Source organism: Myodes glareolus, chromosome 3, assembly GCF_982192425.1.
Source record: "Myodes glareolus chromosome 3, mMyoGla1.1, whole genome shotgun sequence".
NCBI lineage: Eukaryota > Metazoa > Chordata > Mammalia > Rodentia > Cricetidae > Myodes > Myodes glareolus.
In genome coordinates this window covers 115554570-115570289 of record NC_142028.1, presented here as the reverse complement: position 1 = coordinate 115570289, position 15720 = coordinate 115554570, and positions in this window count along the sequence as shown.

Genomic DNA, 15720 nt, shown 5'->3' with positions numbered 1-15720 from the left:
AGACTCTGATACCCTTGGACTCATGAAATTATCCTGCCTCAGCCTCCCAAATGCTTGGAAATCTAGGCCTGTGTCATCATTCCTGGTTACAGTTAGCACTTCAATGCAGCTGGACTTTTTGTGTGATATGAAATAGCCATTAGATTTTTATTTTTTTCTGATTGTTGTCAATTTTGTGGTATGTCCTTCTCTCTGTGTCTGCTGTCATCTTTGTCAGACTGTAAGAATGCATTTGTGTTTGGTTCTCTAGACTATCAGTAGAACTTATCCTGATAGGGGCTCTCTAGTCTGTCTGCTGCTCATTCTGTGTACATGTGTGCTTCAGTTCCACACTATCTTCATCACTTAGACCAGTGTTTATATCTGCTGAGAAAAAAGCTCCCAAATTTGCTTCTTAAAGTTGGCTTAGCTTAACACTCTGGATTTCTTTTTTCTTTACTTTTGTTTTCTTTCCCTTGTTCTCACTTTAAAAATGATTTGTAACTCTTCTCTCTGGGTTATACAAATGTTATTCTAATTTTGGAAATATTTGCATGTACCATGAAGTTTGCTGTTTTATCATATATATTTTATGTTATAAAGAAATAATCCATTTAAAAAAGAATTAGCCAAATTAATGAGATCTTAATATAATGAAGCAGTTTTAGGGTTTGTGAGTGTGTGGGTGTGGGTGGGTGGGTGGAAGGTGCTAGAGAGAGAGAGAAGGAGAGAGAGGGGACATGCTGATCTGTGTACATGTACTGACTTTAATATTCAGTCTTATATGTTCAAGAATTTATGCAATTTTTCTAGATGTTCTATTAGATTTGCTGTTGTTGTCAAATAAAAATTCTCAATATGTTTCTCAATGTCCTCTGAATTTCATTAGTTTCTTTTTAAATGTCTTAATTTTATCTCTAGTTTTGTTAAAATGGATCCTTTGTGTGTGGAGGGGGTATCTTAGGGTCCATGTATATGTAACTATGTGTTCATATGTGTGCATATGTTTGTGGAGACTCTTAAAACTTGTCTACCTTGTTTTGTGAATCAGGGCCTCTTACTGGGACCTGTGGCTCATTGATTAAACTATGCAGGATGACAAGCAAGTCCCTGAAAGCCCAAGTATCTTTTTTTTTCTATATTTTACCAAAATATAGCAAACACATATCAATCATGATGTTTCCACAATTTTTTACTTTATTTATTTTCTGAGACAGGGTCTTTCTGTATTACTTAGTCTGTCCTAAAACTCATTATGAAATATAAATTGGTCTCAAGGTCATGGAAATCCTCCTGCCTTAGCAGGAATCTCAGAGGGTGAAGATACTATAGAGGAAATTGATTTACTAATTAAAGAAAATATATCTAACAAATTCTTAACACAAAACATCCAGGGAATCTGGGACACCATGAAAAGACCAAATCTAAGAATAATATGGATAGAAGAAGGAGAAGAACTTCAGCTCAAAGGCACAGAAAATACATTCAACAAAATCATAGAAGAACACTTTCCCAACCTAAAGAAGGATATCCCTGTGAAGGTACAAGAAGCCTACAGAACACCAAATAGACTGGATTGGTCTCCTCATCAATAATAATGAAAATACAAGACATACATGATAAAAAAATAATATTAAGAGGTGGAAAGAAAAAAGGTCAAGTAACATATAAAGAAAAACCTATCAGAATTACACTCAAGTTCTCAATGGAAACCATGAAAGTCAGAAGGTCTTGGGAAGATATGCTACAGAGTCTAAGAGACCACAGATACAAGCTCAAACTACTCTACCCAGAAAAGTTTTCAATCACCATCTATGGGAAAAACAAGATACTCTATGACAAAACCAGATTTAAACAATAACTATCCACAAATCTAGCCCTATAAAAAACACTGGAAGGAAAACTCTAACCCAAGGAAGCTAACTGTACCCACAAAAACACAGGTAACAGATAATAATTCCACACCAGCAAATACCAAAGAAGGTAAATACTCAAACACTACTATCGAAAAATAATAGAAATTAACAATCCCTGGTCAATAATATCTCTAAATATCAATGGACTCAATTCACCTATAAAAAGGCTAAAAGATTAGATACAAAAGCAAGGTCCATTCTTCTGCTGTATACAAGAAACACACCTCAACCTCAAAGACAGACATTACCTCAGAGTAAAGGGTTGGAACAGATTTCCAATCAAATGAAATAGAAACAAGTGGATGTAGCTATCCTAATATCTAACAAAAATAGATTTCAAATTAAAATCAATCAGAAGAGATAGAAGACATTTTATACACATAACAGGAACAATTCATCAATATGAAGTCTCAATGCTAAATACATGTGTCCCAAATACAAGAGCAACCACATATGTAAGCTAAAGCTTAAACTGCACATCAAACTCCACACACTAATAGATGGAAAATTCAACACCCCACTCTCCCCAATGGATAGGTAAACTAAATAGAACCTTAACAGAGAAATTAGAGAACTAGCAGATATTACAACTCAAATGGACTTAACAGACATTAACAGAACATTCCACCCAAACACAAAAGAATATACCTTCCTCTCAACACCTCATGGAACCTTCTCTAAAACTGACCAAATATTGATAACAAAGCTAACCTCTAAAGATAGAAAAAAATTGGAGGAACCCCGTGTATCTTATTGAATCACCCTGATTTAAAGTAAGAATTAAACAATAGCATTAATCACAGAAAGCCCAAAAATTCATGAACATTGAACACTGCTCTACTAAACTACCTTGGATCAAGGAATAAAGGAAGAAATTAAATACATCCTAGAAATCATTAAAAATGAAGGCACAACATACCCAAACCTATGGAACACTATAAAAGCAGCACTAAGAGGAAAGTTTATAGCACTAAGAGCCTACATAAAGAAAGTGGAAACAACTCACATTAGTGAATTAAAAGCATACCTGAAAGATCTAGAACAAAAGCAGCAGAATCACCCCGAAGGAGTAGATGACAAGAAATAATCAAAATGAGTACTGAACTCAATAAAATAGAAACAAAGAAAACAATACAAAGAATCAATGAAACAAAGAGATGGTTCTTTGAGAAAAATCAACAAGATAGACAATCCCTTATCCAAACCAATCGAAAGGCAGAGAAAATTTTCAAATTAGCACAATCAGAAATGCTTCTTTGACAGGTACTCTACAGGTGAAAAAGAGGGTCCCAGCTGATGTCCTAGGACCCCAAGGACATATCTCTCCTTCTCTGTTACATAGAGGGAGAAGGGATGAGTTTACTCTGGGAGATGAAGAGCTGGGGCCTGCTTAAGGGCTTGCTGGAGTCTCTGGAAGGGTTTAATAATGGAATGGAGAAGGGGCTCATGCAGAGAGCTGAGAGCTGCTATAGGGTAAGGAGTGGACTGCAAAGTAAGATATCACATACATACTGTATGAGTTTAGACTTAGGGAGAGACAGTGAGAGTAGATCAAAAGCTAAAGCCTGGCTGAATAGGTATGGGCTGTCCTGGAATCCCTGGGGAGAGACAGTCCAGGTGAGTTGTGTGGAAATGTGAGTGTCACGGTCAGTCCAGGTAAAGGCAAAGATATTTTGAGATTAAGAGCTGAGAGGAATAGAGAAAAATGTTTCCTTAATATCTAGAATTGAGAAGTGGGAGGCTCCTGGGGGGCTAGTGAAAATAAGTGTATAAGGATTAGACACTACAGGATGAAGAGGGACCATTGTAGAGTTTAGGAGCCAGAGCTCTTGAATCAGGCAAGAGATTCCATTAAGTTTTTTTTCACAGCAAGTATAGAAGTGTTAAAGGGAGAAGAGGTGAGGCAAAGTAGTTTTTTTTCATAGAAGGTCAAATATATTAGGCTTAAGTCCCCCAAGGCTCTAGAGAGATAGAGAGTACTGAGCTTGGGTAATGTACTTAGTAGGGTCTTGTAACTGGATAACCATGGGGGAATGGTGTTAAGCCACAAAGGGGTTTTGAATGTCTCAGACTTGGGGGTTTGCCTGAGAGGCTGGTAGAGAAAAAGAGACATTGGAGCTTGGAGATTGGGAGGCTAGAAGGAGGAGGAGGGGAGCTGTTGGTGAGCAGAAGGTTAGGTGAATAAAAGGAGCAAATGAAATGGAAGCTCCTACTTTTGCTAAAAACATCCCTTCCTGTGAGAGGTACCAGGCAGGTTGGCATGACTAGAAATGTATGAGTCAGATAAATAACCCTAAAAACACAGTTAACTGTAGATAAGGTTGTCCCCTAGCCCAGTGATAGGGAACTAGAAGGAGAGGTAGGGCCCCAGAATTCCCTCAGTACTGAGTATGTGGCTTCAGTGTCCAAGAGAAAGATAATTGGCCATCCTGATACTGTGATGTTTACCTATGACTCCCAGTTACAGATGACAGTTGTGTTCAGGCCAAAGGAGCCAGCGCGGCTTCACTCATCCATGGCCAGACCTAGAAGATCAACTTAAGAAATTTCTGGGTGGGTTTGATGTCTCCAGGCCACTATGTGCATAAGGACAATCGACTATCCAATGTCTTTCCCTATGGTATCTTGGACAAGGTCTTGGAGCCTGCTACCAAGGCTGATCAGAGGGCCATGGATAGCAAGTGAAAGTTGTGGTTGTGGGCTTTGTCATTCCTTGCATGGCACACCTTAAAAGCCAATTTTAAGATTCTGCCTGTGGGGTCAAGAGGCCTTTCTCCAAATGCCTAAGTTCAGCCTTAATATCAGAGTAGCACTGAGAAAAAAAAGTGAGTCATGAGTATCTGTCTGCTTTCCATAGTTTCTGGATCTAAGTTAGTATATTGTAACAAGTCTTTAGTGAGGCATTTCAAAAATGCAGCAGGATTTTCCTTTGTATCTTGAATGACTTCTAAGAACTTATTATAGTTTACTGTCTTGAGGGAAGCCTTAAGGAGACCTGCCAGAAGGCAAGTCAAAAACCTGTGCCTAGCTAAAATTCCATCTGGGGTATTATAATCCCAGTGTAGTTCCTGCTCAGGGACTGCCACTGCCCTCAGGGGGTGTGTTGCATGTGTTTGGCGAACCTTGTCTCTATGTAGTTTGTCCTGCTCCCAAACTCTCCTGTGCTTTTCAGGAAGTAGGTTATTAGATAGGATAATATAGATATCATGAAAGCTGAGATTATTAGACTGAGTAATATGTTGGAATTGCTTTATGAAAGTGGTAGAATTAAACATAAAGGACCCCAGTTTTTTGTTCTATATGGGAGAGTTCTGAGAGGGAGAAAGGGACATGTACCCTAATCAATGCATGTATGCAGACACCTCTCACAAAGGAGAACTGTAGCCAGCTTCACTTGGCCATGGTTGATTTCCATAGCAGCACATGAGTGAGTGAGAGGAGTGGTGCATGCCAGAGCTGGGTGGCTGCTGTGGCCAGACACCAGAAAGGAAAAATGATCCACCAGGCTTGGTGGAGTAGATAGTGAGGAGAGAAAGAGAGAGAGAGAGAGAGAGAGAGAGAGAGAGAGAACTAAAGAAGGCAGTGGAGCCTGTGCAGTGCTGGTGCAAGTGGAGGGATGTAGTGAGGTAGTAAGAAGTACAGGAACAGAAGTATCTGTCTGCTGAGGTCAGGAAGGTGTAGATCATTTAGTGGGGTCCAGTGCAGAAGCTGAAGGAATGGGAGTAGGAGCTGAAGGAGTGGGGTTAGTAGTTAAAGGAACAGGAGTAGGAGCTAAAGGAACAGGGGAAGGAAATAAAGGAATGGGGATAGGTGCCTACTGAGGTAAAAATGGCAGCAGTTTCTTAGCTGGGTCCAGAGTGGAAGTGGAGGGTTCTTCTGGCTCAGATGGCATAGCCAGTAACATGTGAGCAGACAAACAACTTGCAAGGACAGAGAGCTTAGGCTTAGAGCTTAGATACTAAAAGGTTTGGATATGAGGAAACTCCTTTCATTTGTCTGCAAGCTTATAGAGTAGTTAGCAAGCTTCCATAAAATATCAGGATCAAAGGTGACATGAGGCAGCCACTTTAAATTGTTATCTAAATTGTAATGAAGCCATTTTTTTTGAACAAAGATGGACAAGTGTGGACATCTGTAAGTAGAGCATTAAGGCCTGGAGTTGGTTTCAGGGCCTCTAAAAGGCATTCCATGGGGGAGACTGGATTGATGGTCTTAGACAGCTTGCTACCCTTAGCTGAAACTGTGAAAACCCAAGAGAAAAGCAACACCAGAAGGCTTATAGGGGGATATCGCCCATCTATAGGTGGGGTGTAAAATGGTGACAAACACCGCAGGGCTTATAGAAGAGTGTATTCTATCTACAGGTGGGGTGTTAAAATATGACTCCTATCCAGGTAGCTAAAAGAACATAAGGACTCCACAAGAAGAAGAAGAAGGAGAAGAAGAAGAAGAAGAAGAAGAAGAGGAAGAGGAAGAGGAAGAGGAAGAGGAAGAGGAAGAGGAAGAGGAAGCGGAAGCGGAAGCGGAGGAGGAGGAGGAGGAGGAGGAAGAGGAAGAAGAAGAAGAAGAAGAAGAAGAAGAAGAAGAAGAAGAAGAAGAAGAAGAAGAAGAAGAAGAAGAAGAAGAAGTAGTCAAGGTATAACTGTAGCTTCATGGTGCCCTAGCAGAAAGGGGCAAAATAGAAATAAAAAACTGAATTAAAATTTTTTAAACCACAGGGAAAAGTATCACCAGTAGACTAAACTAACACATAAAAGTATTACAGGTTGATCCCCCATGACATCAGAGGATCTCTGATGCAACTGTGACTGCACAAAGCAGACCAAGAGGTGAGTGACAAGCTCTCCATCTGGACAGCCCAGTCTCTAGAACTTAGGCCTTGGGGCAAAATCCCAGGCACCTTTGCCACTTGCCATCAGGTAAGCCTTCTACAGGAAGGCTTCTCCAACCATCCCGTATTGTTCCCTATAATCTACAAGTACCACTGTGGGGACCCACAAATGTGAGCCTATTTCACCTTGACTGGAAGTCAGAGACTGAGTTTATTTTTGCTCTTTTAAAGTTGTTGACAATAGGTGTGGCTAAACACACTGACCTAGGTTGAGGTTACTTGGTGTTCTGGACATTAACTTTGCTAATAGAGGTGGATCCATTTCACCTTGACCAAATGTCAGAGAATTCCAATCTACTCTTGCCCCTTCATTTACAATAGGAGGTTTGACATAAGAGGTGGTTGCATACAGGACACTTGGTCTGGAGTGTATTCACTGCATATCCTGCCCAAAATATCAAATGCTTTACTCAGGAAATAGTGGCTTGATATCTCAAGTTCTGAAGCAAGGAACTGTTATGGCTGTAGTTTGTGTCACGTTAAAGTCGTCTTTACCTTCTTTTCCCCTTTTATATTGGTGTGTAAAAGCATATGAAAAATAAACTCAGGCAAATTCAATATTCTGCATCCACTGAATTGCCCTGCCAGTACTATCCTCTGTGTTTTGTTCATCTCTGTTCTTTTTATCTGACATTTATAATCCATACACCCCAATCCTGAAACATATGAACCCGTTGTAGCTTGACCACAACAGAGATCACCCCTAAAATCATGTGGTTTATGACATCCCACTCTGCACCCAAACCCGCTCATCCCCATCATAATTCTGTGATATCATCTTGTACCATCACAGTTATAAGATACCATCTTACACCTGTAAGAATGGTTAAAATAAAAATCACCAATGATAGCTTATACTGGAGAGCATGCAGAGTAAGGGAAACACTTCTCCATTAGTGGTGAGAATGCAAACTTGAACAACCACTCTGCAAATCAGTATGGCAGTTTCTCAGAAAATAGAATCAACCTACCTTAGGACTTAGCAATATCACTAATGGTCATATACCCCCAAAATGTGCAATCATACTACAAGAACATTTGTTCAACTGTGTTCATAGCTATATTACTATAATAGTCAGAACCTGGAAACAACCTAGATGCCCCTCAACCAAAGAATGGATAAAGAACATGTGGTCCATTTACACAATGTAGTACTACTCAGCGGTAAAAAACAATGACATCTTGAAATTTGCATGCAAATGGATGGAACTAGAAAAATACCATTCTGAATGAGGCAACCCAGACCCAGAAAGATAAACACTGTATGTCCTCACTCATAAGTGGATATTAGATGTAAAGCATATGATAACCAGCCTATAGTCATTGACCCTAGAGAAGCTAGATAACAAGGAGAATCCTAAGAGAAACATACATGAATATCCCTGGGAAGGGGAAATAGACAAGATCTCCTGAGAAAATTGGGGCATGGGGTTGGGGCAGAAGAGAAGACAGAAGCAGAAGAGGTGGGGAGAACACGATGGAGGTAGCAAAGATGATATATGTGTATATATTTGGTAGTTTTGAATGTATTTGGCCTCCATAACATCATAGGGAGTGGCACTAACAGGAGACATTACTTTGTTGGAGTGGTTGTGGCTGTGTAATAGGAAGTGTGCCACTGTGTAGGTAGGCTTTGAGGTTTCTAATATTCACGATACCACCTAGTTTAACAATCAACTTCCTGTTTGTACAAGATGTAACACTCTTGGCTTCAGTGTTGTAAATGGAGCAGCAGGCTGCTTCCTGCCACCCGCCTAGCTTTACCGGAAATAATTACACGGAAACTGTATTCTTTTAAACACTGCCTGTCCCATTATTTCTAGCCTCTTCTTGGCTAACTTTCACATCTTGCTTTAACCCATATCTAGTAATCTGTGTATCACCACAGTGTTGTGGCTTACTGGGAAGAGTTTAACCTGCGTCCATCTTGGGCTGGAGCTTCGTGGTGTCTGCCTGACTCTGCTTCTTTCTCTCAAAATTCTGTTCAGTCTTCACCTCTCTAAGCTGCTGTCCTATCAAAAGCCAATGCATTTTTTTGACCAATGAAAGTAACATGTAGACAGATGACCCTCCTACTCCATTTCCCTATTTTCTATTTAAACAAAAATGAAAGTCTTTCACTTCAACATAGTAAAATTACATATAACAATGCAGTTATCAAGCAAGAATTACAGTCACAATATTTATATCTATTTTATCTTTTATTATAACAAAGGAAAACTATAACTAACCATTCTTCAACTCCATCAAAGACTCCAGAAGGATATAATATTACCTAAGCAAACAAGAAATAAGCAACTTCCAAACTCTAGAAATGACAAAGACATCTCACTGCCTGTGAAGTCACCTAAAGTTTTTTTGTACCATTGGGGCATCCATCTTCAGCTATAGGCCCATTTTATCCAGCAGACATTTCCATGAAGCAGAAAATTTCAAAGGCAGTTCAGTCACTGTCTGCTGTGTCCTGCAGAATGTCTCGCAGCAGACTCTTTCATGAATCAGGAAACCCGAAAGACCATCTCACCTTTAGGCAAGTTCAGCAGTACTCTCTTTGTGGGTTCTTTGTGTCCAGTTTATACAAAAGTCAAGGCAAGAGCAGTTTCTTGCCCAAATGGCTATCAAACTCTATAAGGAGCCTCTTCGATGCCCATCTTTCTCTGAAGTAGCTGGTGCTGCCAGGAGCAGTCATGTCTCACTGACATGAAAAGCCCTAAGTTATTAAAATATTAAATGCCACATTCTGTAGTCTTTGAAAGATATGAAGAATGCCTATCTAGCTGAAATATATCTCTATATATCTCGAAAATCTAATTAACATGACTACAAGCTTGACTATTATTGATAATTATAATAATTGATAATTAACAACCTATATTTCCTAATTATACATTTTTAATTGAACTACACAATCACAATACCTTAATCAAGAGCAGAAATACATATACATATATCAAGATTGACTTTAAATTAGTATCAGTAAACCAAGATTCGTATCAATGCAAATTATTTACATCTATCTCATATCCCCCTTTAAATGTAAAACAACATTTATAAACAATATTTGAGAATATGGACATAGGTATTTCTCTCCAAACTGCTTCATGCTGTATGGGGGCACTGTTAGTCAGGTCTTTCATGGTATAACCTATGTGCTCGGTTCATCTCAGTTGGCAATTGAGTGAAGTAATTTTTTGAGGGCGTTCACAACAACCTTTCAGGAGGGTGTGGTCTATCATACCATATTTGTCTAGAAAGAATCCACAGGGTCTCATTCTCTGTGAAAACAAAAGAAGAACTTTTCCAAAGCATTATGTTCTTAGACCAAAATTCTGAAGTCATAATACCCTTATGATGTCCATTTTGGTTTAGCTTGGCAGTCCATATAATGAAATGTCTCTCTGTACATAGCTCCTTTACAGTCAAAAAATTTAAAGAAAGCACAATAATATACAGAATCCAGGCTCTCTGTGAATTTTCCATTTTTACGTGGCTTATTTTCATTTCTTTTAATCTATAACTATCTGTACTCTGTCTCTTTAAAGACTTTATCCCTTTTTTAACATTAACTTTGTTTATGATTCTTTATACTCTTTTTATTCTCTCTCCTAAGCCTACATTTTTCTAAGAGTATGACCAATTTGGAGGCCTTTTATGTCTGAATCGGCCCTATTGTGATTCTGTAATTCTTTACTGTTCAGGAGTACCTCTTAAAATGTTGAGCATTTCTTAAAAACTTAAGTTGCACCATGTAGAGGTAATATGGTACTGTCTGTTTACTGCCCAGTCTAAACCTTAACTGTGGTGTTATTACGATAATTACGATAGCTCCTTCCTGAGGCTAGCACAGTTCAGCACAGCGGAGCAAAGCCAGAACCCCTCCAGCCTCAGCCATTTGGTGCCCATGGGCTGAGCACAGTTCCAGGCACACAGTGAGTTACATTGCCATCAAACAAGCCTTAGCACTTTACTCAAAAAACCCCATCCAAATTCTCTGTCTCATGCAAGAGACAGAGGTTGTGCTAGAAGCATAGCCCAGAAGGCCGTGTTTTAAAACTAGGAGCCACTCTCAGCACTTTAACTCTGAGAATGAGCTTTTTATCTGAGTTACAGTCTAAACTGCCAGGCAGAGCAGTGTGTAGCCAGGAAACATCTTTGTGTATGGCGGCGGGAATCCACTATGCTCTCCAACTTGAGCACGCCTAGTAAACCTGATCCTGCTGCCTGCCCAGGTGCAGGAGGGGAGTGGGGAGCATTGGTATGGTCTCAGAGTGCTTTCTTCCTGATCCTGAGTACGCACACCAACATCTCGTCCACAAACGCTCCATAGCTGGAGTTTGCACCGGTGGCAAAGCCCAGGGAACTGCATTTTAAAATGGCGCAGCTTTTTTCCTGTTGAGGCTGCTGAGTCAGGAAATTTTCTCTGCAGCACACCCTAGCAAACAACAAAAAGCTGTGTTAAACTCTCTACCTCTCCTTTTTAAGCCCTCTCAGGTTTTTAAGTGGATTTAGTCCATCATATTGGAGCAGCAATTGTTGTAAATGGAGCGGTGGGCCGCTTCCCACCACCTGGCTAGCTTTTCTGGAAATAATTACACAGAAACTGTATTCTATTATTTCTAGCTTTTTTTGGCTAACTCTCACATCTTGCTTTAACCCATATCTAGTAATCTGTGTATCACCACAGTCTTATGGCTTACCGGAAAGATTCTATCTTATGTCCATCTCAGGCCGGAGCTTCATGGCATCTGCCTGAATCTGCTTTTTTCTCCCAGCATTCTGTTTGGTCTACTCCACCTCTCTAAGCTGCTGTCCTATGAAAAGCCAAGGCAGTTTCTTTATTTGACCAATGAGAGTTACATATAGACAGATGACCCTCCTACTCCACTTCAATGCCATGTCTGATACACATTGCCATGCCCATGCTCCCCTTCATGATCATAATGGACTGAATTGAAACTATAAGTGAGCCACGAGGTTGTGGTCTGCCAGCAAAGTTTCAGCACATCTGTCTCCCCTGGAAGCTCCCTGACTCTACCTTCTTTACATATTAATTTAGCCTATTTCTATTAATCTGTGCATCACCACATGGCTTGGCTTACTGGCTAAAGTTTCAACTGGCATCTGTCTCTGGTGGGGCTACATGGCTTCTCTCTTGACTCTGCCTTCTTTCTCCTCGCATTCAGTTTAGTTTTCTCTGCCTACCTCTAATACCTGCACAGGCCCAAGACAGCCTTCTTTATCCAATAATTGTAATCACAGCATACAAAATGGAATTCCACATCAAACCAATCCATCCTGTATCTCTCTCCTTAACTCCCATCTCCCAGTCAATATCCATCCATTTTTCCTCTTCTACTAAATGCTGGTATGCAATGTAGTGCAGGCTGGAGTTTAATCAGTGTGTCAATAATGAAAGAATTCTATAAGAGTTTAGTTAGACATGGAGTTTAGATAGAGGCTTGTCCATGGTGGAGTATGTCTTTAATCCCTGCACTCGGGAAGCAGAGGCAGGCAGATCTCAAGGAACTTAAGACCAGTCTTGTCTATAAGAACTAGTTCCAGGATAGGCTCTAAAGCCACAGAGAAACACTGTCTTGAGAGAGAGAGAGAGAGAGAGAGAGAGAGAGAGAGAGAGGAGAATATTAGGAGGTGACTGAAAGGGGAGTAAGTCTTTACAGATAGAGAGGCTTGCTTTCCTTCCTCCTACACTTTCCTATTTTATGTCATTATTCCTTGAGGCTTTAAGTCATGTGTGTTCTTTAAATAACCTCACAAGATAAATGCAAGCACATCAAGTCACTAGGCATTGATGCCTATCTGTAAAACATAATCACACACTAATCACAGTGTGTATAGATTTATTTTCTTCCCCAAGGCAAGACGTTCTCTGGCACATGGGGAGGTGGACCACAGCATGAATGATCTGCTGTTGGCAGTCTTTTCATACCTGAAAGCTTACTGACAAGTCATATAGGCAAACAATCCAACAATCCTCACATTTGAGTTTGCTGTGCAATTATAAATCCAGAAGATCAGAGAATTTTTCTTTGGCATTGCCTGATCTATGAATGAAGTTCTCACAACTGTCAATGCAACACCATTGACTATGTTTGAGTAATTTAAAATTTATCAAAATTTAAAAGCAGGTCCTGTAGGTGGGAGAGATGCCTCAGCAGTCAGAAGAACTAACCGCTCTTTCATAGAACTCAGGTTTAGTTCCCAGCTCTTGATTCACAACTATCTGTAACTCCAGTCAAGAGATCCAAAGTTCTATCTAGACTCTACGTGCAAATAAAATATCCATGGATACACAGGCAAGTAACACATACCCCATACAACATACAATAAATAAATAAATCTTCTTTTAAAAAATTACAGTACCTAGTCACACATGATGGCTCACATCTACAATCACAATACCTAGAAGGCTTAGACAGAGGGTTTCTGTAAGTTTTAATGAAATCTGAGCAACATACTAAGTTCTACTGCCATCTGAAATACAGAACAAGACAATGTCTCAAAATAAAATCTCTTCTCCCTAAAATAAAACCCAGGTCCTCCATTACAGAAGTTATCTTCAGAAACTTAAGTAAGTATATCCAATATGTGGTCATAATGTTGAATATTATAAATACAGAAAATTTCTCTTGTACAATGTTAGTTCAGGATGCAATAATGTTGGTGAATCTTTTTTCTATAAGGTACGGAGCCCTCTCCATTTATAGCTTAGTTCCCCTTGGAAATTGACACATCAAGTGGGAAAGAGTCCGAGACTTTGAAGTTTCTAATTTATGACTGCTAACCAAATCTGTTACCTTTAAATATAACTCCTCACTTGCCTAAGAAATAGTAAACTGTATTTCTTAATGTGAAAAATTGTCTCAGTACCTGATGCTCAGTGCATGTTAACGTATTTGTGAAGAATGAATGGAAGTAGGAAAAAAAAAACATTCTGAGTGAGGAAACCAAGTCCCTGAAAGACAAATACTACATTTTCTGCTTTATATGAAGATGATGGTCTTTATATGAAGATGATGGTGTTTATAATCTGTACAACCACAGAAGTCTGGATTAAGGATAGGAAAGAAGGGGTTCTTCCAAGAAAAGGAATAGAATGTCATAAAAACAAAGGCAAAACTAGAATATGAATTTTAAATTTGTAAGGGGATGTGAGTGCAGCATCAAAGAGGTAATCTTGGATGGACAACTAATACTAAAGGACCTTTGAAAAGCACACAAAGCCTACTACTGTGAAAGCACCACTCATATACACATGTATGGAAAGAGTTTAAATTGAGTCACCATATAATGGAAAAAGGATTATGCCCGACTAGACATCTTATGTGACTAAGGACAACCACCAGTACCAGCAGTGGGTTATATGTTTTGAATCACTAGCACATGGGGTCCTAAGGAACTTCACAAACACCACAGGCTATTGTCAAGGCTATCAGTTGCTCTCCACAGGCTGACAGTAAGGCCATAGTCCTGAAGACAACACATGGTTATGTCATTGAATATAAAGAAGACTGGCTAGTGCTTGACTAGAAGATTCACCCCTACTACCTGGTGTTAATTGTGATGGGAGTGACTTTTGTCACTACTGTAGAAGAATACAGAAATCAACATCAACCAGCTACCAATCTTGCAACTCGCAGCACTGACTTTCTTATTATATATACAGGTGTAATAGTGGCATGGTTATAATGAAAGCAACTTACCACTTTTTGATGGATATAGGATCCATTCAGTGAAATTCAGTCTATTTCCAATGCTATCAAAGTGAACAAAAACGTAAGACAAGATATGTCAATGGCCTAGATGAAAAACTGCTATTATAATTCTGATGAACTACATACATAAATAAAGTGACTCCTAATAAAATATTGTTATACACATAGATAAATGCCTCACTCAGCCCTCATCAGAGAAAATTTTTTTGCTTGCAGTACCTGGAGATTAACATAAAAACCCATAACGGGACAGTGTGCAAAAAAGTGAGAGACATTGGATCATTCAGTCCTAAGTGGGATGTCTTCATCAAACCTCTCCTCTCAAGTTTCAGGAATCTATGTGGAAGTGGAAATGAGGCATTATGTTTGTTAAAACCAAAGATGGTGTATGCCACCAAGCACATAGTGTCTCTAGATAAAACATGACTAATATACATATCAACTCATAGAGTTTATGGCAGCAGAAATAAGATATGAACATGTACAAGTCAGACAGGGTCACAGCATTGAGAGAAGTTGACACAAGGTCCCAACCCTAATCAAGAAGCTATTTGAAATTGATAACTGCTGACAAAAGGAAAATAAGTACCCCCAGTGGAGTAGTACCAGGTATATCAATCACAACTCCAGGGAAGGCCTTATACCCAAAATAGTTGTTCAACAAAAATTAACTCAGTTGTTTGTTTGCTTATTGTCTTTTAGGGTTGTCATTGTTGTTGTTGTTGTTTGCTTTGGATTGTTTTTCTTTTTAAAGAGAGACAGAGAGTATTAAGTTGGGTTGTTAGGGTGCTGGAAGGAGCTGGGAGGGTGGGGGACAAGTAGACAGGAATGGAAAAGATGACAAAAATATACTGTATGAAAAAATTTTCAATTAGCAAATGAAGAAAAAAGATAATTAGAAGGAAATTGCATCTCAATGCTCAATCAGCCTGATACCTTCATGGTAAACTCACACAGTGTTGTGACACAGATAGCTACACATTCTTCTTCAAAGTATATGAATATAACAAGGATGAAGAAAATTTTCTTTATATATGTAAGGGGCCATCCCAGGAGACACTTGGAATGAACCTGGATATGGGAGCAGGAACCACGAGGGGTGCGTCCACCCACTGAGACGGTGGGACTGATTTAATGGGAGCTCACCAAGGCCAGCTGGATTGGGAGTGATGAAGCATGTGATCAAACTGGGTACTCTGAA